This window comes from Ctenocephalides felis, unplaced genomic scaffold, assembly GCF_003426905.1.
Source record: "Ctenocephalides felis isolate EL2017-DRISC unplaced genomic scaffold, ASM342690v1 CF-g0.4_SCAFFOLD_01886, whole genome shotgun sequence".
In the NCBI taxonomy this organism is placed as follows: domain Eukaryota; kingdom Metazoa; phylum Arthropoda; class Insecta; order Siphonaptera; family Pulicidae; genus Ctenocephalides; species Ctenocephalides felis.
The window spans coordinates 21,142,376-21,166,710 of NW_020538040.1; the positions used below are offsets into that span (position 1 = coordinate 21,142,376).

At 29.1% G+C, this 24,335-nt stretch overlaps 1 protein-coding gene across 1 annotated transcript in view; it reads right to left on the reverse strand.

Moving 5' to 3' along the window:
* The window catches only part of LOC113377039 (myophilin-like), a 143,770-nt gene that overhangs the window by 40,640 nt on the left and 78,795 nt on the right, over positions 1-24,335 (reverse strand). The window lies entirely within an intron of this gene.

The following is a 24,335-nucleotide window of genomic DNA, read 5'->3' on the forward strand; positions in this document are numbered from 1 at the left end:
ATAAAAGAAATTTTGCGTATTTATTAGGGTAGGGTGGGGTACAAAGGTCCAATTTGACTTTGAACTTTGAACAATTATATTGTGAACCAAAGCATTTACATAACAACAAATAATACATATCAAATAAACAAGTATCTGACTATGTTCAGTAAAACTCCCAACTAATTCATCATTGTAAAAATGTGTTTTTTGCAATTTTTCAAAAATTTGTCACCTGGTCCTTTTTACCCCATAGGCGGGGTGAAATGGGACAGCCAGGAGGCAAACAGATCCAATGTTTAATTTTTAATTTTAAAGGAATTTTACGAAATAATAGCTGCATTATTTAACCGACGCAATATATAAATTTCTTGGGTACATTTTTTACAGAGATACACTGTATATAACTTAGATCTGGTATTTCGTCAGAAACATTCATCAGCAAAGCTGGAATAACTATTTAATTTATCTCTTGTATTTTTTATTTACTATTTTTTATTGTTTACACCTTTGCCAGGGCAAAGTTCAGCCGGTCCTTTTTACCCCACTCACGTGTAAGCTTTTATAGAGGTTATTTAAAATAAACGGTCAAATCTAACTTATAAAACAATCAAATAACGTATACTTAAAAATTACATTAGGGTCTCGTAATCTAAACAACAGTGCTCACACCCAAAAACATTAACAACGGAAAAAATAGTTTTATTATTTATTTTCAAACAATGCCATTTTTTCCCGATAGCGACCTTCTAAGAATCAAGGCTAGTTATACCCTTCTATATTTATATTATATTTTGCCCTCTACTATCAAATTGTTGTTAAAAAATTCTCAACATTACTTGATTTTGAGTTTTGAATTCACCCTACCATACTACATTTTGAAGAAAATTATTCAAAATGTCGTTGAAGGATCTTTCATAACTATTTATTTATAACAAGAGTGTAATAAACAAAAGAAATGACCTCAGTTTGTTGTGCGAAACCAATATCTGCTATCTGGATAGTATTTACATATTTCTTATAAAGCAATAAAAATGTGCAAATAACTCAGAATTAATTTCACATATGTTAAAATCTTGGTAATTTTTTTTTTCTAAAAATCCTCTCTTCTATTGCTAATCCTCTCGTCTCCTGCTATTTCAGAGTTAACACATGTATTATTACATTGTTACTCCTTTTAGAAACTTAGTAAAATTATGAAACATTGTTATAGGTACAAAAAACTCAATGTTTATATTATATAGTCAAAAACTCATACCATGGGTTATTGTTTTTTCTATTCTTCACACAAGGTTGAGCAAGTTGTAAGTCCGCCAAATAACTTTTTTTTTGAAAATGCAATAAAAAAAACTACTGAATATTTTCTCAAATTTCTTTTTTTATTTGAAAGTACAATCCTTCCGGTTAATAATGGCTTCAACTCCTGAACCAATTGGACTTTGTATGGCGTCATGCCAAGGTCTTTATGCAAAATTCGTCTCAATGATGTCTCCGAAATGTCCAATTGCTGAGAACGATGGTAAATTGATGTCGATGGCGCTTCACGCACACTGTTTTTGGCTTTTCACACGTTGGTTTATCGATGAGGATGCCAGTTTCTTTCACTTTTTTTCACAAGATAACGAAGATACGGAGCTGACGGTGCTTCTTTTCTTCCAAAATCCGTTCGCAATCTCCAATATTACCATGACTTTCAAAGTAATGTCGCAATATTTCCCAGCGTTGTTCAAGCGTATACACAACCATATTGGTTCAGCGGAAGGATAAAACAAATTATCTGTCAAATCAGACATGAGCTAAGTGTTACCATTCACGAAATAAGCACTAGTTGAAAAAAAAAGTTAGATTGCCGACCCTATACATCTAAGCTCCTAAATTTTATTTTTAGTTTGCACAGAATGAAGGTTAAGATTATAGCCGAAACGTATGGATTTTAAAATAATTTTTCAAAGAAATTCATATTTTTTATATATGTTATACCTGATTATATACATATATAATTATTTTTCGAATTGAAAATAACTTTATTTCTTCGTCCAGTTATAGATGGAGGCCAATACTAATACCAATGAAACTCAAGTTTCATATTATTTAAATCAAATGGTGAATATGTCGGAAGTGTTTGGTTTTTTAACAGAGGCGGCGACAATATTCGCCAGATTGGCGGAAACGCCATATCTGTCACCAGATCTGGCTCGTCAGTTTCAACGCTTAGCGTTTGAATTTCGAGCAATGTCGACTGATTCAAGAATATTTAGTGTGAAATTTGAACTATCGATCGCGTGCGGTGTAACTCCCCGATCAGCATCAGGCATAGTTGACCAGATGGTCAAGGTCTCGAATGTTTTGGCGACACTGTCAGAAGCAACGATCCTATTGAGCAACACGGTGCGAGCATCGGCTCATATGCAAAGAACATCGCAAATGCCGGCCCTGTATCAAACAATATCGGCGATATCTGCCGATCTGCACAGAGATTCACTACATTTAATTGAATGGTATCAAAACACCCAAATGTGAGGAAATGGATTCATAATATTATCTCGTAGTTTAGACATATCTTAACAGGAAACATTACACAAATTGATTTCTACATAAATGTTGTTAACTGTATTTTGAATTGTTCTTTAATAGATCATAATAAAAAATTTATAAAGAATTTTATTTCATGAGCATCTTTCGGCAGATTTTTTGCAGGGTATGATTTGTACTTATGCTTGTGAGCTGATAGGAATAATTGAATTGCTTTAGAAGAGTTTTTGATTCAATAACATTTAAAATAGTGTGAGGCACAAAGGTCCAATTTGACTTTCAGTAACTATACTGTCTAAAGTAAATTAACTACTGATGACTTACATGAGAAGAGAAAATATAGAGATCTGAAAGCCGAAGCGCAGGATCAGGAAGCATGGAAGCAAAAGTTAAGAAAGGAAAATGCATACAGGTGTATATATAAAAAGGAGTGTATTAGTGGTAAAAAGATGATAATTAGAATAATAAACTAGTGGGGTGGGTGGCATCGTGCCTTAAGGCAAATTGCTGGAACTTCCCGTACCGTAACGAAATGTTCGAGGAATACTGAATGTTTTCAAATAGATTATTATAAATATTGTAACATTGTCTAATATTTATAAGAATTATATAAACTGAATTGCAAAGTTGAAATTATTTGTTTCAACAAAAAACTAAAAAAAAAAAAAAAAAAAAAATCGAACAAAATTTTTTTTTCCAAAATCAATTATTTTGTTAAGACAAGCAGAAAGTTTTTTGAATCATTCAAATCGGACGCTTAGTTCTCTCAAAAACTGCCATTTTTTACATATTTAGCTCCGTATCTTCGAAATGGCTGGGCCTGCCTTTGCCAAAAACTAATAAACACTTCTCCCAATCAATACTAATTGAATGTTTTTTAGATCATTCAAATCGGATACTCCGTTCTCTCAAAAATTCGATTTCTATTTTCCGCACTCTTTGCTCCGTATCTCCGAAACGGCTGGACCTGCCTTTGTCAAAAACTAATCAGCTCTTTTCCCTATCAATAGGAATCGAATGTTTTTTGAACCATTCAAATCGGTTGATCCGTGCGCTCTAAAACGTGACTGGAAATTTGTATCCACACATACATACACACACACACACACACATACACACACACACACACACACATCCATTTTTTCTGAGGTATGCCAAAATGTTCAGAAACCTTCAAAACGTCGAGAAATGTAAAAATTTTCAATTCCGATTTTCGGCCCATTACAATAACTTACCCTACGGGAAGTTAACAAGCGAGGAAAAGAAATCATTAATTTGTGATGGTCTCACACTGGATGCACTTGCCTTCGGGCAGACTACTGTTCATTATTATTATTATTATGATAACACATAACATGTATCAAACAAAGGAGTATCGAATTATGTTTCACTAAAATTCCCAATAAGATTTTTTACTAATTTTCCAAAATTTGTCATCTGTCCCTTTCTGGACAGCTAGGGGGAAAACAGATCCAACGTGTTTCTTTCTTAATTTTGAAGGAATTTTACGAAAATATAGATGCAAGATTTAACCAATGTGAAATACAAATTTCATGGGACTTTTTACAAAGATATTACAAGAAATATTCTCCAGCAGATGTCGATTAACAATTGATTTTATTTTTTGTAAAATTGCTTTTTTAACTTAATTTACTGTTTTATTTACTATTTTTTATTGTTCAATCCTTTGCCAATGTAAAGGTTTAGTTTTTCCTTTTTACCCCAGCCACATGTAAGCTTCTATAAAGGTTATATAAAAAAGCCGTTGAATCTAACTTAAAAATACCAATACATCTTACAAAACAATTATAACGCATACCTAAAAATTATAAACAGTAAAAAAAAACACCATTTGTAAATCTCCTTGACTAGTTTCACGTATGGTCCAAACTAAAATAAATAAATTCAATTTGTTTATAAATTCGTTTAACATTTTTGAAAATATATAATTACAGTTTGTTTATAAATTCTTACATGAATTTAAAAAAAATCTTGATGGTCTATTTTGTAAAATGAATGATTGTTTTTTTTATAAATTTTTAGACATATTTGAAAAAAATCGTTCTTTTGTGTATGAATTATTATCTATATTAATTTATCAACGTTCTGTAATTTGAAAATTTATTTACTTAAATTTTGTTATTTAAATATATTGGAAAGAAAATATTATTCTTTGTTAACCGAATAATACAAAATATTGATTTTAATATCAAATGATGAATATGTCTATAACTTTTCTTTTTTTATCTAATTTCATTTACTGTATTTAATTAAGAAAACTTTAAGACGGTTTAAAGTTGAAATTCAAAAATGATTGATACTATTATTAAAATAAATAAAATTTTATTGAGATCAAAGGAAATAAAAAAAATATTTATGAAGAACTAGAAGTAAAATTAATATTACATTGAACCTATTAGTTTAAAACAAATGGTTTGATGTAAAATTATGGAATTATATAGCACGAACATCATTTGTAAAACATCCGATACTGTTTAGTTTAGTATGTTAATGTATTCTATTCCATATTTTAATGTGATATATACCTGTCATATATCTCATATAATTTTATGAGTATTTTAGAGCTTTCACGTCTTTTTATACGTTATTTTGAGATAAATTAGGTGAACGACATCGTAAAGATTTTTTCCAAAACTGTAACAGAGAATGGAATTTAAGAACAGAATGGCTCTATAAACAATTTATTTAAATTCAATTCAAATGTCGAACTATTCGGGATATGGAAGTATTTTGAGCCATAATGAGGACGTAATAATCATGTTCGTGATTTTAAAAAATATTTCAACCCATAAATATTTCAATGCATATGTACTACATGCAGTATGTAGAAAATAGTATATCTTAATTTTTTTTGATAAAGTATTGTATTGCGCTAATATTGAATAATATAGGAGAGCTAGGGACTATTTGTAACAGGGGTAGCTAGTTTTTCAAGAGGATCCTAATGATACTAAAATATTTTTAAGTCTCTGTTGAACATGTAAATTGTCCTACATAGCTACTGCCCCGCAGGCCTACACAATATACAGAACTGCGTAGGTCCGTCATTTTTATCATCTAATATAAAATTGTGCTATCATGAAATTTCCGTTTGCTTTATTATTGTCGACTAATTATAAATTTTATTTATCTTATTTTGTTTCAAAATCATTAAACTTTGATAGTGATTAATTGTGAACAAATAATGAACATTAGTTATAGATTTATTTCAATTGAATTGGTTACAACAAGCCCATAACTCCCTTATATGTATCAGCAAACTGCACCAAAAACGGATAAAATCACTTTTCTGAAAGAAAGCATTGCCCATCAAAATGTAAAATCTCAAACTTCATACAACGCCTCATTGTGTCCTAATATATCGTATTGATTTTCTTTCACCTAAATTGTATACTTAAGATAAAATTAATTACTAATGTATCCATAAAACTTCCCAAATGACTATATATCGACGTGAATATATCACGATATGAAATTTAATCTGCATAAAAAAGTCATTAATACAACTAAATTGGCCGCATGGGTTATTATCGGAATAATAACCGATGCGCTGGCCTGTTTAAAATAATTAACAAATTTTGGCAGAGAACGGTTTATAAATTACAATAACGAAAAAAGCCGTTGGCACAAACTTGGAAATGAATGCTAAACTGTGTTTCCAGTTTAATTAGATTACAAGCCGGCGATTAATTTATTCAAATTAATAAAAAAATGGATACATTTGGAAAATTCTTTTAAATTCTTTTCACCTATAGACCAGGTGACAAATTTTTGAAAAAGAGCAAAAATACACATTTCTACAATTAGCTGGGAGTTTTACTGAACATAGTCAGATAGTTGTTTGTTTGATTTTCACAATATAATTGCTCAAAGTCAAATTGGAGCTTTGTGCCCCGCCCTACACTATATTATTTATTTAGTCTATATTGATTTGAACCTGATTAAATTTATTTTATATTTTCTTTATTATTATTTTTGTTTTTATTTTAACTTATACAGTTTACAAAAACAATAAGCAGATACTGCTAATAAGATAAATGAATGCAATATTGACTATAAAATATTAAATATATATTGACTGACTATAAAATATTGACTATATCTAATAGGAATATGATGATTACTAATTATAAGATAAACACAATAAAAATAAAAAAAAATATAATAAATAAATGAATAAAAGATAACTAGTTGAGGTGTGTAGATAGTTTTCTTTTTAATCTAGTGAGGTGGTTTTTTAAATACACTATTCTGATATTTTCTACATTATTATTGAGACATTTTTAATATTGTATAATATTATTTTTTATGATACGCTTAAATTTCTGAAAAATATTTCAATTATTATTTTTCTCTATAGCAAATTTCAGTTCAAAACTTAGGCACTTTTGATCACAACGTCCTAATTTAATCTTTTGAATTTATTTTATGAATGAATTCCTGTTTACAAATTACCCATTCACATGCTTACTATTGCAAATTATATTTACTATTTCATACTAATTTTACACTCATTTAAATAAAATCTTTTTATACGTTGACTAGATATAAATATCAAATAAATGTATAATTAATACAAAGATAAGAGTGGTTGACCAAAGGGTTGCCCCAGCTTATAGAAACACGTCGTTCTAATTGCTGTTCAAATAGAATAAAAAATACATTGATATTTTTTGAATTAAGTTAGCTGGTAAGGGTAAATTATCTTATGCTGTCAATATTTAACTTGTATTTATCAATTAAAGTTTGGTATCTTTCAGATAAATATTTTTGCACACAAAAATTTTCTTCAATTTTTCTTCTATTTTATAGATATGTAAACACATTGTTGGTATGAACTAGAAAGTTCATATGAACAACTAAAAAATAAATCTAGAAAGATTCATTTTTTAGTTGTTCATACCACGGTTTTTTCAATATACTTATATCTTCTTAAAATGCATATAAATGAATTTCTTCTTCTGCAGCACTTTTTTTTAACATGATCATCATGTTTTCACATTATATATATAAGTTTTTCTTCTAATGCTTAAAACTTATTTATTATAAAAACTGAGGAAGTACAAGTTGATAATAAAATTTGATTTATTCACGATAGCATTTAAAATGCGTTTTGGATTTAGTTATTATTAGTAATCATTGACAATAATATTTATTATATTTGCTTAATTTATTATTCTAATTACATTTTATATGATTGCAAAATTTTATTTAATTTATCTAAATCTAAAAGGCTTAAAAATTTAAAAGAGGGTAACTTCTAGTATTTCAATTCAGTAGTATGCATATATCCTTAAAATTTCTTATTTTTTTTCTAATCAAAGAATAATAAAACTAGTGGCACATGGCGTCGTGAGAATTTTATAGAATTATTCAAATCAATTGATCCGTGCGCCTGAAATTGTGGACAAAAAATTTTATCCACACAAAACACACACCATTTCTTCTAAGGGATGCCAAAATGTTCAGAAACCACTAAAACGTATAGATATGCAAAAAAAATCATTTTAGATTTCTTGACGATTTCTTCGACTTACCCTACGAAAATGTAATTTAATTATTTATATTTATATTAATAACTTAATAATATTCCATGTTCCAAGAGTTTCGGTTTCTTAGTTCGAATAAAACTCTCCTCGAGGTCTCCGCGAAGATTTTCGTAACCCGAGGTTATTAATCTGCAACAAAGTGTGCGCAACGAAACGAAGAGATTAAATTAATTCTAATTATAATAATAAATTGTTATAATAACAATATATAAAATTAATATAATCGCTCGTGTGAAGTAATTGCTCTCTCGATGGATACTCGTACGAACAACGATGGATCGCTCTCTATGTCGATGGCAAATTGCTTCATTATTATTGAATTCAAGAACACACATATCGCGTGCGAATTGGCAGAAAATTATAGTTATTACTTGTATTATTCATAATCGGAATACAATATGTAATAAATTGATTTGGATATGGACAGACCATAAACAGTTTTTGATATAAAATAAAATCAGATTTTGAGTTGCAGTTATATCACGATATCATCATCATCTATATACAATAAATGATAAGTTTTGGCAGCTCTATTTTTTATATTTATGATTCGTTCTATTATTTCTTTTCCATATTTTTAAACTATAATTCAGAGACTTCTATTTCTTATTCAAACTCATTTCTTCCTGTTTCAACTCGTCCTAGAGATCTTTGATACCTTACTTATCTAACTTACAAGGAGAACCTCAGGTTTTGTTATCTGGGATTTTGATAAAACTTTGCATGGTGATAGAGTTGATAGTCGAAACGAAATCCTTAAAATATTAGAGGCTTGTGATAAGTGGTTTAATTATTAAAAATAATTAAAATGTAGAGAAATAGGCTGCGCGCCATACGTACGCCTATAGAGATTTCTATCAGAAATGTTAATGTAAAGGATTGATATAATCTTCTGCATTAAATTCCATCTTATTTCAAAGATAACAATTATTCTATTGCCTGTCGAGTTGCAGTACGCAAGTATATTTGTCAAGTATTATTAAGTTTTTGTTCTATTAATTAATTTCAATTTGGATAAAATGAAAACTTATTCAATAGGTTTATTGATGAAATCATCAGATATACTTATCTGGGATTTTGATGAAACTTTACATGGTATTAGAGTTGATAGTCGAAACCTTAAAATATTACAGGCCTGGGATAAGTGGTTTAATGATAAAAAATAATTAAAATATAGAGAACTAGGCTGGGCGCCATACGTACTATTTTTCTATCAAAAATGCTAATGTAAAGAATTGATATAATCTTTTGTATTAAATCTTATATAATCTTTTTCATATAAGATAACATAACATTATTCCATTGCCTGTCAAATTGCAGTGCAAACTCCTCATATATATTTATCAACTATAGATTTATTGTCTTATTGATTAATTTCAATTTGGATAATGTGGTAACTATGTGGTTCAATAATTTTATCGATAAAAAAGTGCTCAATACTTACATTATTGTTGCAAATTTAAGGCTTTGAAAAAATTTTTGATCTGATTTAATCTGGTTTAAATTTTTATTCAGAAAAAAACTAAAGATCACTCTATTATTCATAAAATCATTACTGTTAACGCAAAAATATATTATTATTCGGTCCAATTATTTTGGTTAAAATTTTCTTATTTATACATGAATGCGAAAAATTTATTTTGGATCTGCCAAAACTATTCTTTTAACTTATATCTTTACGCTTTGTGAGTCTAATTAACGAATGCTATTTAACAAAATAAAATCAAAGTTTGATTAAATCAAAAACCGTACTTTTTTAAAATAAATTATATATATATATATATATATATATATATATATATATATATTTATTTATTTATTCAGCATAAAATTTCATTATTTTATACATATAACAAAATACCGCAACTTGTATACAATATTGTACATTATGTAATTACGCAATTCTTTTACCGTTAATTAATTATTGTTTGAACTGAAATAAATACTGAACATTATAATGGCAAATTAATTTATTATAATTAATTCACGGCAAATCCATAAATAGTTTATATATCAAGAAATATGCACAATTTCGTGCCATAAACCAAATTATTTTGTATGGGAAGTGAGCAGAAAAGATCGCGAAAAAGATTGATAGTAATCGCCGGATAATGAATTATCGATATTGTGGTTCTTTTTTTCATGAATCGTTTCATTATGTAATAGATAACAGTGGAATATCTGAATGAAATTTTCCATAAGCGGATATGATATGACATTGGCACAAATATAAAGATTTCGTTATTTTAGTTTTGATTATTTATTTAAAAGATCATTTGAATATTGCGCTTAAAATTGTTATGAATTTTGGTTTTAATAAAAGGAAAGGAAGCTAAGTTATATTTAATAAAAATATATGAAAACTAATTAACATTGAAAAGAACATTTTTCCTTAGTTAATTGATTGATCGTCCCAATACACAACAAATTAATCAACATTCGCTTCACATTATTGTATATGTATCTGCATATACAGAATTTTTCAAATTCAAGTACATTTACATATAAAACGACAATTATATTATTCGACATCAAGCCAATTGATTTTCTTTAGATTTTCCAAAAAACATCTGTACCACTTTCAGACGTTTTATTATGTTCCCAAAATTACCAAAGAAGTGGGTAGTTACCAACGAATTTATTGAACTATATTAACTTTAACCTTTTTTTTAAATATTCTGAAATTGATTATTACATAAAAACATTTAGTAACTCTTTTGTTAATTTAAGAGAGCGCTATTGGACAGCAAACCTTCTTTCTAGTTGTGATTTATCTCCAAGTGTAAAAATTTATATTTTTGACTTAATTAATTTTGCAGCAATAAAAATTGGCCATCAAACTGAGGAAGAAACTGTTTTTATCATTTATATAAGGATGCAATATAAACAAGTTTAAAAAATATTTAATAAAGAGTGTATAAAGGTTCTGGGGTACGTCTACAGGGTATGTCTATTCTTCTGAACATGCTTTTTCATTGTGCAATTAATACTGGTCGTTAACGTACATGTAGAGCCATGTGTAAAAATGACCCTCTTGCTAGTAGACCCTTTTGACCAAAAATGACATCATAATAGTAAGAAATCCACGCCCATGGTCGTAGACAGTCACCTAATTAGATTCACTAGCTTAAACGAAAAGTTGTCCTGAAAATAAGTCACATCATGTTTCCATAAGGGTTTCTAATTTCATACTGTTGCGTTTACTAGAGAATTTCGCTCATTTTTTATAATTCTTGTCATTTAATAATTTTTAAATACCGGCTATATTTTATAAAGATTATATCATCCGCATGATTTTTTATGTGTTTTAAACTTATTTCTTGCGCTTATATATGCTATCATAAAATAAATCCTGTTAGTTGAAATTCACAACTTTTAAAAATAAAATACCACATATACTGTTTTGGCTGCAAACTACATGAAAACTGTAATTTATAAATAATCAATAAATAGTTGTAATATATATTGTTTGCGATAAGCACCAAGAACTCTTGTCATGCGGGCTGATAATTGATTATGAAATCGGCTTATAGGTAAATTCTTGTATTGTAAAGATCTTTACATTGAGTTTATTGATAAAAATTCCTTAGTTGTTTTTAAAAACAATATAACGTTTTTCAATTTAAAAATAATTGTCTTTATAAAAAGCAATCAGAACTTAACAGGGAACCCAACAGTTGTCCTATCTCTATTATTTATTATATTATTATTTATTGGAAATTCTAATACTGGTTAATTTTCTAATACAGTTCTGGGCCCTTGCACAGACGAACAAGGGCTATCATCACTTGGAAATATCAGGTTGGCAAACCAATTTTGAAACTGCATTTCTCTTAGGGTCAAATAGAAAATACTAAACCTTTTGTGAGCATAACTGCCTTTTTCCTTTGTTGATATAAAAAATATAACGAAACTGTAGTTTTGATTTTTCATCTGGACCTTTGGAATTTCTGATTGTTATTTAGGATAGCCTACTATCCAATGATAAAACGTGTTACTTTTGAACTAAGCCAGCAAACCTAAAAATTCAATTGAAGATTTCTATGAGTGAAAACTGCACTTACTTATTTGCAAAACTAATATTTTGCTCTTAGGCTCTCCGAACCGGGTATCTAACCAGGAACCTCTAAATGAAATTCTATATCTAAAATCACCAAGCCTAATTAACTTCCAGTAGGGTGTTATAAAAATCGCAAAAAGCGAAAATGAAAATTTTTATATATCTTTACGTTTCAAAGGTTTCTGAACATTTGGTATACCTTAGATAGAATGTATATGTGTGTGTATGTATGTGCGGATACAATTTTTCGTCGATGATTTTGAGAACACGGATCAACCAATTTCAATGATTCAAAAAACATTCGATTCCTATTGATAAGAAGACGTGCTGATTAGATTTTTGCAAATACAGGTCTAGCCGTTTCAGAGGTACAAAGCAAAAGGTGCTAAAAAAGGTTTTTGAGTTTTTGAGATAACGGAGCGACCGATTTAAATAATTTAAAAAACATTTCACTTGTATTAACGAAATGAACAACTGGTAAAATTTTTGTAAAGGCAGGTTTAGCGTCTCCGGAGATCCAGTGAAAAAAGTAAAAAATAATGCCATTTGGAGGTCGAAAATGAACAATAGACATTTGTACATCATATTACATCATTTTATAAAGATTATAATAATAAGTACAAATTTTGTGTATATTTATATGGGTTCCGTACCAATGTTTACACGTTAGACGATTACGCGGCGCTCACGCGCTGATATTTCGACGTAAAATCTGCTATGCAATACGATTGCTTTTTCAAAAAATTTAAAAACAAAATCAAAAAACAAAAAAATCAAAATACAGAAAAATTCAAATTTTTCAAAAAAGTCAAATCTTTTTAAAAATTTCAAAAGTTCTTAAAAATCAAAATTTTTCAAAGTTTTGCAAAGTTTTTTTTAATAATTTAGTTTTTGGTACGGGAAGTTCTAGCAATTTGCCTTAAGGCACGATGCCATGCACCACTAGTTAAAAATATGATTGAGAACAAAGAATTTCTGGACACTCGGAGCTTTGAGATTTGTAATTTGAGAATCAGTGCCCTAGATCCTTCTTAATTCCGCGCAAAAAACTTGTCTGTTTATTCTATAACTGAATTTGTATCAAATAATTATCCATTTTCCTACTTTTTTTTCCCAAATTGACGTCATGAAACGGACGAGTCCTTGCCAGACGGCGAGTGGATGTGGACGGACACCGTTCGGCGCTTCGGCGCATCTCGATCCATTCAATTCGCAACCGTTTGATGTGACTGACCATTTTTTCAAGGGCGCACAAACGCAGATTATATTTGCATGATGTCATTGCACGTCTGTTCATGTTCATGTTGATATATCTCGGTATTAATAGATATGAAGTCATTACTTCATATCGATTGATTACGTATTGAGGGGTTCATTCAATGTAACAGACAATTGATTACAAATTCGTTAATTGGTGTTTTTGATCAATTCCGTTTTAACATTTATTACAAATACTTATCGCTCTTAAATGAAACACTAGACTTCTTCATGAAGTGAATTCTAATTATAAGTATTATTTTTTCTTCTATATTAACTTTTTATGCTCTCTTTTCATAGTTTATAGGAGTTCATAGTATCTTGATTGCTATTTTAAGGGGAGAAAAAAACTAGTGGTGTACGGCATCTTTGAGGCAAATTGCTGAAATTTTTCGTACCAAAAATTAAAAATTTTAAAAATGCTTTAAATTTTTTTTGAAAACTTTGAGAATTTTGAAGGTTTTGAAAAAAAATGACTTTTTTGAAACATTTCAATTTGTTTTTATATTTTGCAATCTTTTGAAAATTGTGAACTTTGTTCTAAAGCAAACGCTCTGCGTAGCTCTTTTAGAGACGAAATATCGGAGCGCGTAAGCGTTGCGTCGCAATCTAACGAAAAAACATTGATCAGAACCTATAAAAATGTGAACAAATTTTTGTATTTATTATTAAAATCTCTATAAAATATCTGATAATTTTTTGTGTCTGATGATAATTTTTGACCGCTAAATGCTTTTTTTTACTCTTTTTATTTTTTTTACTCTCCGAAACCACGGACCAGCCTTCCCAAGAATTTAACCAATTCTTCAATCCGTTAATACAAGTAAAATGTTTTTCGAATCATTCAAATCGAACGCTCCGTTCTCTTAAAAACAGAATTACTATTTGTGTCACTTTTTGCCCCGTATTTTACAAACGGCTGGATCTGCCTTTGCCAAAAACTAATCAGCACGTCTTTCCATCAATACGAATATACTTCGAATGTTTTGTCTCAATGATTCAAATCGGTTGATCGATGTTCCCGAAATCGTCAACTAAAAATTGTATCCGCACATAAACACATCCTCCGTACATCACATACATCCGTCTCCGTCAAACACATACATCCGTTTTTTTTCTAAGATGTTCAGAAGGTTTTGAAACGTAAAGACATGATAAAGAAATTTCCGTTCTCAATTTTTTGCGATTACTATAACATACTTAATTAAAGTTAATAAAAGTAGCGAGACAAAAAATAAATACTTTATTGTCTGTAATCCTGTATGGAATACATTTTCACTTGTTTACAAAGAAATTGCGTTTTTTTAAATTATAATTATTTCAAGAATAATTATTGTTGTTGCTATGATTATATTTATTTTAATCATTTTAGGAGCGTTCACATTGTGCGTATTATAAGCAAAAAAGTAGAGGCAAAAAAATTGAGTGATATACTTATTATAATTATAATTAATCAAATATTATATTGACATTTGACAAAATTTTAGAGCATATTTAACCAGTTTTTTTTTTTTTTTGATTATGCCAAATCTATATTCTGCATAGAATTATTTTTGAACAGCCTCCGTTGTCTATTATATCCAAATCTAGCTAAAGTCAATGTTTGTCATTACTCTGGGATGTTCTCTTAATTTTAATATTACTGTGTGCTAACTATGTCAAAAATATTATTAAAAATGATTGGATTTATGAATCATATCACATGGTGTTATTTACAACTAAAGCTGTGTCCTTGAATTGATGATGTAATAATCAGAAAATTACGCATCCAAAAAGCGATGCATATTAAGAAATTCTTATATTATTGCATACATGCTTATATAAGTTATTATTGTTCATTTGAAACTTATCAGATGCTATTTATTCTTATTTATATTTTCAGTTTCTGAAGTGATTCATAATAGTATAATATATTTTCTGCTTTTAATCAAACAATTTTAAAATATATTATAAGAACGAAAATACTCGCCTAATCAATTAAGTAGTTGTTAAAATTATATGTAATCTATTATTCACTAAAATATTGTACAACATTTTTTGTAGGTTTTCAAACAATAGGCACTGTCAAAAACATTCGGGAACAAAAATCACGCATAAATTATGTTAACAGTCAAAATCCTATATAATTAATTTTAATTAAATCGTGCGGTAATTACTGTAATGAATAATAATTAATTCTATGCTACGAGCAGTAATAAACAAAAATTTTATTGTATTGTTTTTAAAAATCGCTGTTAAATATTTAGATTTATTTTATATGATAAAATTAGATATTGCTCAATCATAAAAAGAGTGTTTTTCATGGGAGCATTCAAATTCCATAATAATATTTTTTTACTTCCCAATTACTTGCTATCAATTTTATCAATATATTAAATCATTCGTGTGACTTGCAAAGTACACAATAACTACTTAGGAAATTACTCAATTTTTATCAAAAAAACATCGAACTGATAATATTATAATGAATATTTTGATATTGAATATCTTTTGGTAAGCTAGACATGTTTGTTGATCAAGGGTGACACAAGTTTTTTTGGAAACATTTTCTATTATTTGATAAAATGAAAAATTTTGCTCAGTTGTAGGAACTTTGGTCTTCAAGGTCCAAGATTTGGTGCTCACTTCGAATAGAGCGATATCAAGCAGTAGGAATATTGATTTTCACTTGAAAATATAAATGCAAATATGTTTCCAAGTGAAAATAGTCTTTTGCCATCATTGTTGCACCAAATAAAAAATCATCAGTATAAAACACATTTCAATAATAAAAATATATAAAAAATAGAGATAGGCCAATTGTTGGATTGCCTTCTGAAAAGCGAAATTATTAAGGAAAACTGTTAGTTCTGATTGCTGTTCAAAAATGTAGAACAAAAAATTGTACAGAAAATTGAATTGAATTAAAGTGAACAGAAGATGAAGATGTTATAATTACATCTGGCTATAACAATTGATTTCAGCACGCCGAAACAATAAAAGGATTATAAGAAATAAATTATAATTGTGTGAAGGCTAATTTATGTCACATTTCCAATTTTTAGGGATTATTTCAAGAAATTGTAACAAATATATTTTGCTTGTGTGTCATTTTATTGCGTATTGATAAATCACATTCTTTGGTTATTTCAGAAATAATTTACTCTTCAAGCCTAAGTCGATTCTCTATACTTTTCAAATTGAAATATAAACATAGTTTGTGTCCATCACAATAATAATTTATACTGAACATTTTTAATATGAATAAATACATAAGATTGATAATTCATAGAATAAATAAATATCCCAATGTTAATATATCAATTCATTCCCCATAAGTGTGGCAAGTAAAAAATTTCCACTACGATCCCTACAAAGCGACTTAAACGGGTCGACGACCTGCGTCCTAGGTGTTCGTTTTAATAAATACATAGTAAACCGACTCCAGTTAAGGTATGCTGTTTAAAAAATATCTATGCTGTCATTCGATAATATAAACTCAGGTTCCTTATACGGAGAAAGTTTGTTGTCTCTTCGACATAGAGAGACATGCGTCTTTTCATACGGGAGACCGGGGGAAAGAGGTAGAAGAAAAGTATTATTTTCAATCTGAAACTTAATTTCATATTTTGATTTAAATAAATCCAAATCTCGAATTGCTGCTCAATAAAAAAATATCAGTATTATTGAAATAATAATAATAAGTTCATCAAATAGAATTAAGCTAACCATTGGATTGCCTTCTGGAAATGACGTAGTTGAGTCAAATCATCACTATTTTTTTATTTGAAATTTTTCAATAATAAAATTGTCAAATATTTTACCATTTTACAATCCTTATTAATATATATAATAAGTGCACAGACTTTTGATGAAACTTGCCAACACATTTTAGTACACTTTTTTTAAAAGAGGAACATTCAAAGTCGACCGGTTTTAAAATTTTTAACTTCATAGTTCTACAAGAAGTCCTAATTCATAAAATCTTCGGGTCAACTGTGGTATTTTTCTACTCTGGTCCTAGGAATGGTATTCACGGTTACGGTTCCAACGTTTAAATGAACAAAATTAATAAAAATTAACTAAACCAATCAAAAATAATCAAAAGTTCACCGAAGCTCATAATTTCCAAACTTAAAGGTTCATTTCCAAACAACCTGAAATATTTTTTTTATAATTTTTTTCAGGACATTTAAGGTCAATACTATCCTTGTTTTATCATAACAGTATATATTAAGGCATTAGTATACAAAATATATACACGAACAGACTGACGTGCCGATGATACTCGAACAAAATTAAAAAGCTCTTTGAAATTTTTTACCAGAAATGTGGGGATAACTTCAATATTAACATCTAGGATCTTGGCCAATATACTTGTGAAATCGTTTGGTATGGCAAAACACCAAGCCAAACTATATACTGATCCACCCATAGATGTAATTAGGCATTAATTAGTATATAAAAGAACTAATATTTTTTTACAAGTGTGTATAATTACCCCGGTCTCCCCTTGATGTCCGCAAACGGAACGTATGACATAATGTGTAGTTGTTCGATTTCGTAAGAGTTCATATGAGGCGTTATAGATCTGTTGTATATGCATCCATGTAATGATCAATTAGTTCAGTATTGAAATGCCCCTATGTCATAAATAGTCGTGGGAAAATATAATTGGATTAGATTATTTGGATGCAATATATCGTGGAGGCGAATGCATAATATTGTTATTAAATCTTAATCCCGAATCATTAAGAATAGTTATCGTAATTTAGAGCAATCGCATCTGCTTGGTTGCTCATCAATTTATTAATATTATTAATTAAGAACAAAATGAATTAAAGGTAGGAACTTGAATTTTTTTGTAGTATATTATTAGTTATTTTTAATAAAGTAATTCGAAATTTGTTCGAAAATATTGTGGAATATTTAAAAATATATACACGGTGTCTCAGAACTTCAAGGCAATACTATCACCCCTTAAATGTCCTGAAAAAAAATAGAAAAAATATTTCAAATTGTTTGCAAATTATGAGATTACAAGGGCAACCCTGAGTTTTGGTTAAATTATGACTATTTTTCGGTTATTGTGGTTAAGGTATTATTTCTATTAATTTTGTCCATTTAAAGTATTTAAACTTTGGAACTATAACCGTGAATCACATTTCTAGGACCACAGTCCTAGTAAAGACAATTACACCATTTCCCCAAGTTTTCAAGAATTAGGCTTTTTTTCTTAAACTATAAATTTGAAATGTTCAAAATCGATCGACTTTGTGAAGCATTCCTTTTAAAAAATGTTTCATTTAATTAGGTAAAATAGTAAAATCTTGATAATTTTATACTTGAAAAAATCGAGAAAAAAAATAAAAACCTAATCCTAAATTTTTAAGGTCAATACTCACCCCGCTTTGGCTTGAATTTCTGGGACACCCTGTATAATAAATTTATGCAAATAATAGTAAATTTTGCTTTTATATTGTCAAAAATTGCATAAAATAGTCTAGGGCATTTTTTATTTCATGCGAGATGAGTGCACCCAAATTTTATTGACTTCTATTCCACATTGGATGTTAATTTTGGAAGTTATTCATTAATCATTATGGATGGTAGCAATAGACCTATTTTATTATCTATTATTGGAAAAGCAATCAGAATTTAAGTGTCCTATAAGTTGATGTAATGATATTCCATAACTCGGGGCTTCCAAGAAGACCATCCAACGGTTGGCTTATCATCTTCATATATTTTTATTCTTACAATTACTCTAAATGTTATGATTTTAATTGGTATAGCAGTGCCGAGGAAAAGCCTTTTCCAATTATTGGAAACTTTTTCCTACCTGTATTTTCAAGTGAAAATTGTTGTCACTACTGCTTATCAGGCTGTTTTAGGCCGGTATCAAACCTGAAACCTTCTGGTTGGAAGGTCAAAGCTTGAAACAACATAGAAGCCTTCCAATAGATCTAGTAAAATTGCATTGGATTTTTTTTACGATTTTGTTCTAGCTGATTTTGCACCGATCAGTATTTCTTACTTGTGTGTATCGAACTTTTAAACCGAGATGAAATCAAAGTGATAACAGATTAAGTAGGCCGACCTTACAGGTTCAAAAATAATTCCATACAAAGTCCCGTATCCGTAAACCAAAACAGTACGCCCACATGCATTACGGTTAACGCCGTCCAAAGGTAAATGAAAAGGCAACTTTAATCTTCAAACAAATGGGCCAAGATGCCGTGTAATACTTTAGTTGTTTTTAAGTGGCGTTTGCATTTTTGGCATGTGACACATGCGAAACGGACCGAAAATTCGAGAAAGGCAAAAGTAACACGATTGTGAGAGATGATCGGTTAAGTGCAGTAATGAAAAATGAAGGTTCTTTCAAAATAAAAGTTATTTAATTGATTCAGGTGTTTGCTTTAGCAGATTATTTATAAATAATACATTTAAAAAAAAAACTCCACTGTGGATTAGTGGTGAGAGTCATGGGATTTTAATCAGAAACTCCAAACACCCAAGCAGTAGTGACATCAGTTTTCACTTTCAAGTATAGATAGCAATAAGTTTCCAAGTGAAATAAGCCTTTCCTCGGCATTGCTACATCAATACAAAATTCATCAATGTTACAATAATTGTAATCATAAATTTATCAAATAGAGATAACCGTAAGGTTGCCATCTGAAAAACGTCGTAGTTGTGGAATCATCAAAATAGTATATGTTGGGAGTTAAGCACAAATCATGGAACTTTTAGGTTTTTATTTTTTTTCTTAATATTTTTCTATTATAATATTACAACTTCCAATACTTCTGTAGCTGGAGGGCTTCTCAAAGTTGACTGGTTTTAAAAATTTTAAAATACATAGTTCAACAAAAAGTCCCTTTTCCTGAAAACTTGGAGCAATTATGCCATTAGTTTCGACTGTGGTCCTAGTTCCAAAGTTTAAATGAACAGAATTATTAAAAGTTAACCACAATAACTGAAAAATGATCATAATTCCAACAAAGCTCCAGATTGTACTTAAAAGCTCATAATATCCAACAGATAATTTTTTTCAGGGCAGTTAAGATCAATACTATCACCCTGATTTGACTTGACGTCAAGGTTTGGGACACCCTGTATATATAGATCTTATACATGTATGTATGTGTGTGTTATTAAATTAAAAAAACTTTAATATTCAATTTTATGAGATATGATCCATCTTTGATACAATTATAGTGTATGTTTACCACAGCAGGTCGTAAAGTTTATCTCATAATATGTATTATATTTTTGCAGCATTGCACCATGTACTGTTATTTTAAATATAAAAGCAATATAAGTACATTCATGATCTGAGTAAAGTTTGAAAAAATCTAATCTCATCAAATAACAAAGTAACTCCTACAGATAATCAATTACAAATTTGCAGTCATCAAAAGTAAATCTTTTTTTTATAATATAGTAATTTTCACACCTGTACTTAAATCGACAACAAGTAAAACTATAGGATTAAATTAATGATTTTAAAAATACAAAATCTTCTGACTACTGTAAGAGATTTTGAAAATTGACATAAAAGTGAATCCTAACTCTTTTTCATTCTAAATTGCCATAATGATTCATAACTGTAAAGATATAAAACACTTATAGCAATTTTGTATTATGCTTCGTGTTAAATATTTCTTCGTGTGACTCTATTTTATTTACGGATTTATTATTCTAAACAAGAGCAGCGTTTGAGTCGTTAAATTTAACGATTGCATTTTTTCATCATGTATTTTACAAACGATTTCCAAATCGTTAAAATTACTACTGCAAACGCGGCCGTGTAATTGCAAATTATGTAAAAGCAGTATATTCGCTGCTAATACAAGATCTAGGTGAGAGAATGTCACAAATTAACTCGATCTTTTTAACATAAAATGCACATTTCTAAATTCTATGGGTTTTCCAGCATATTTGTCGCAAATATTCTACTTTGAGCTAACCTGTTCAGAACTTACGAGGAGAATCTCAGGTTAACTCTTCTGGGATTTTGATGAAACTTGGCATGGTGATAGAGTTGATAGTAAACAGAATACCTTAAAATTTTATAGGCATATGAGAAATGGTTTAATTACAAAAAAATTACGAAGACTTTAGCTTTAGTGAGAAAAATAAGTCCGATCCATACCCGCTACCCCCTCTACAAGATAGCAACCATCTGGTGTAAAAGCTCAATGCTATGAAGATTGCCGCCTTATACAAAAAAATAAAATAAAAATACGTCTGAACAGGATGGTTTTCCAATCTTCTTTTGTATTTGGATGCGAATCTTCTGATTTATTCTGCTATTGTTTATATATTGCAGTTTTAATGAATTAGCCAATTTGGAATGTAATTGGGTGCCTCTAGTATTTTTTTAAGGATTTTGTTCTCTGATCTCTGTAGGATGTTTAAAGTCCATATTGGTTTCAAGACAACTTTATATATCAGAAGTTTGTTGTAAGTAGATAGTTAGTTAAGACTTGGGACCCAACAGCCAGCATAGTTTTTTGAAATTTTCTTCAATCGTTTTTTTATTATGTGATTTTTCAAATTTACATTAGATAATCTTATAAATTGAATTATTTTTATTGCTATTTATCGATGAAAATGTCATTCAATTTTTAAAATAAAAGGAATACCGAAAAATGAAATGAAATACAGTAGTCGTCGTTCTTTTCAATGGCTGATCCATTTCAAATAAAAAATATTTATACGAGTTCCTCTCATCATTTTATTTTCGATCATATGCTCATATTAAATTTCATAGGAAGTGATAGGCACTTTGTATGCATCGTGGTGATTGATCATCGTATTTCCTGCTAAACTCTTCTACAGTTAGTCGAAACTAATGGTTTGAATAAATAACGATCTCTATAATAGAATATGTTCTTTCTACGTCACGAAAAACGATTAAGATGGTAAATGAATACGAAACAAATTGTTGATTTATGCAGGTGTGTTCGGTGTAATAATATTAAAATTCATAATGATAATTATTTCAATTCATCTATATCAATAATCGTCATTTAGAATTAATAACAAAAACACTCTTAAAATAATTTAGTGTTTAAATAAATTATTAAAAGAAATAATATTAATTTAGGAGTCTAAACAATGTGACATGAGATTTAGTATGATTACTGATATTTCGTATTATATTAACCGGTAGAACAGCTTTAAGACAGGTTCGTGAGCTAAGTTAAACTCCAACTCAATTCAGGGAAGAATATTATGAGAAATTTCCCATTGCCATTTCACACCGCAGTGCCTGGAATGAGCTATTTTCAAATGGAAACATATTTGTGATCTATATTTTTAAGTGTAAATGAACATCGCTACTGCACGATATCAGGTTAAACAGGGCGGGTTCGAACTCACGATCTTGTCCACACAAGGCAGCGCGCTTAACCGTGGGTCATATTACATATATTTTCATAAAATCTGTAGTCGCTTGATTTATTTTTTTTTTATAATTTATGGCTAGGTGATGTGATGCGTTGTATTTGTTATTTTAAACATTAACACTTGTTTTATCAGCTGTGTTTTCTATTATACATCCCAATCCAGTATTTTTTTCAAGAAGGCAACCCAGTGGTCTACCACCTACACTTTTTGTGCAGACTACATATATGAAATTACATATGTATCTAGATGTATTTGCTTGTACGTGTTGCAGCAATGCCCACGAAAAGTGATTTCTTCCTGAGGTTATATTAGATATCAAGTGAAAATTTGATATCATACTGCTCGATACCAATCGGTAAACTCTATTTTAGTATTAACATTACATATTATCATTCACAATTACTAAATGTTTTTTGTATTTTAAAAATAGATTGTAATTAAATCTTGAGAAATAAAAAAAAACTGCTTGATATCAAGTTGACCGAGGTCGGGATGGACCCCGGGACTAGTTTGTGCTAGCATACAGTCTTAACAATTATACCACGACGAGCTTACTAACATAATTCTGTTTTACAAAAATGATTTTATATTTTAAACAAATGTTCCTTAGGATGAAACTTTTCAAAACCATCATGTTCAAAATGTTCAATATCAAACAATTTGAGATTTTATATATGGTTCATTTAAATCAATTAATTCACTGAACATGTTCCTTAAAATTGTATCAACGTTATATTTACACATGTCAATATTTAAACAATCGATTATTTAATTAAAACCAATTACCATGCGCACACTTAAATTTTACAAGAGTTAGTTCAAAAAATTAAATTACCGTTAATTAGGCATAAAAAATAATTAGGCATTGATTATATATAGCGCCTTTATGGATAAATTCAGCTTGATTGAAAAATCGAGAATTGAGTAATAATTCTATTTTGCATATTTATTTATCTGAACACTGACTATGGATTGACCATAAAAAATAACACTTTTATAAATTAATTTTTTGTTATTTCATTGATCAGTGATTAGGGATTAATCTATGATCGATATTGCATTTCCTTCGACGTTTTCTCAAAACCACTTGTATTTAAATGATATGTAGTTGTATGTGCATATATCGTAGTACATGTGCAAGTTTCCTTGAAACACTTCATCGAAATGTTCATCATATGATATTTTATACATATATGACGCTTCTCGGTTGCAATCATAACACAAACCAGACATGTAAACTGACGAATGAATATAATTAGCGCCTTATTAGGCATTATTGTTGTCAATATGTGCTATATGCTAAATAACTATCTAAAAATTGTATTTACATACATATATGTATATGAGCAACATGTTGTACACATGTTAACATATCTACACACATATTGAACCTATCTATATATATAGAGTTCCATGGCGTAATGGTTAAGCGCACCACCACCAACTCTTCTGCTCTGGATAACCACCTCATGTGAAGGGGGTAGTGAGATCGAACTCTTCTGCAGATGTCAATTCTTGACATCGTGCAGTAGTGATGT